Genomic DNA, 1,930 nt, shown 5'->3' on the forward strand with positions numbered 1-1,930 from the left:
GGGGGGGGGGGGGGGCTGAAAAGATCTGAGAGCAAACGAATCTGCTGTGTTCAAAGCGCTTATTGGAGATGAAAAGGTTTCACACCTGCCATTAAAAAATGCAACAGATTTCAGGCTCTGCGCAGCCTGAGGTGGTGAGTTCACTGTGGGACACTGAATATCTTTCTTCCTGTTTCAGGCTGCAAAATAAAGTAAAGCCCAGCTTTAACGGGCCTAATTCCATCAAAGAGCCGAGGACTGTAATCTGGTAAACAGGCACAATGGGCATTGATAGAAGTAGAAAGGCGGAGAGGGAAACAGCGAAGGGGAGGGGGTGTCTAGCCGAAAGTACCAACATCCATCAGAGCAACGGCACTTCCTTCCTAGCAGACGGACGGAGAGCTGACTATGTGTTTATCTAAAAAGGGCATGGATGGGTGTGTGTGTTTGAAGTGCAAAAAAAGGGGAGAATGTGTGTGTGCCTGTGCTGCAGACGGGTCTGCCTTGTCTTCCCTAAGGAGGTCAGACTCTGTAACAAACCCTCACATTCTTGCAGCCCTGCTGACCTCGTAAATAAGACAAGAAGCCCTGAATACTTTCCCCCGTCTCGCACATCACCGCTCTCCCCCCCTGCATCACAGGTGAACATGAAAAGCTTTCAGCACATGAGATGACATGCTTTCATGTTTGCCAGAGAAAGAAGAGAAGCAGAAAGCTGAGAATACCTGCTCTCTGTAATCGCTCCCAGCTACGACCCCCACCCCCCTCGCTCCACCAACACCCTGTTCCCAAACCTTCAGTCTCACTTATCTGATCTCAAAAGCTCACATGCAACCGGGATGCTTCTATACATGCTAAAAAAGCACATCGTGTCTCAGTGAGCTGCCAAAATGTACATTTTATATCATGTTGCTGCAGGCCAAAGTGAAGCTTCCTCACTGCGAAACATCATAAAGTCGCTGCTTTTCATGGCTTGTTTAGTTGACTGTGGTGGATGAGGACTAATATGCCAATTCAGAAGGAATCACTAAAATTTCTATTTAAAATTTGGATGAAATTTTATTTATTGAACACAGAAAATCAGCTGTTCAAGGTTCTGTGATGCCAAGTCTTCAGCCAGAAATGCACACAAGACGTAAATAATGTTGAGATTGTGCAATTAAAACAAAAGGACCCCTAAGATGATCGAAAATGAACTGACATGAGCATAAAATGACTTGGTAAATAAAACCCTGGAATTCTTTGAAGTAATGTGCATCATGTCACAGTTTTAGAGATCCACATGAAAGCGTTTTGGTCGAACATCATCAATGAGCAGTGTCGTGGAATCCTACAAAATATGTGTTGATGACTCCTTTTTAAGTTTAATATTTGTAAAACTAACTGAGTTAGAGCCATTTTTCTGTTTGCTAATTAGCTGTGGTAGCCTCTGTTGACTCAAAGTTTGGTCAATGTTATAATGAAGAGATCTAATTTCTGTAACATTGTAAAATAATGATTTTAAGTTAACCATTAAGAGAAAAATTTCAGATCCTGATCAGCCCACAGAGTAATCAGCGCTGAATTAGACCATTTAGGCAACTTTTGCCCTTTTCCACTAGCACCTCTACAGCACGGTTCAACTTGGCTCAACTCTGTTCAGCACGGTTTAGGTGGTTTTCCACTGCACTTCAGTAACAGCTCTAATGGGTGGGTTCATCATAAAGTAGGGGGGTCGCAGAGTCCAAAAACTGACGCCAAACGCCTTACCAGCTAGTGGTGGTTATGGTTCATTAAGCTATTTGCTAGTCAACATTAAACTTAGTAGAAGACCTCGAAAAGATACACAGCACAACAATGGAGGACATGGTAGCGTTGTTATTGCAAATGGTGGACCGGGTTGTTGTGAGTGTAGCTCTTGTGATGCAACCAGTGACTCCACCTCCTAACCAATCAGTGACCAACAGTCTTC

This window comes from Austrofundulus limnaeus, unplaced genomic scaffold (assembly GCF_001266775.1).
Source record: "Austrofundulus limnaeus strain Quisiro unplaced genomic scaffold, Austrofundulus_limnaeus-1.0 Scaffold2447, whole genome shotgun sequence".
NCBI lineage: Eukaryota > Metazoa > Chordata > Actinopteri > Cyprinodontiformes > Rivulidae > Austrofundulus > Austrofundulus limnaeus.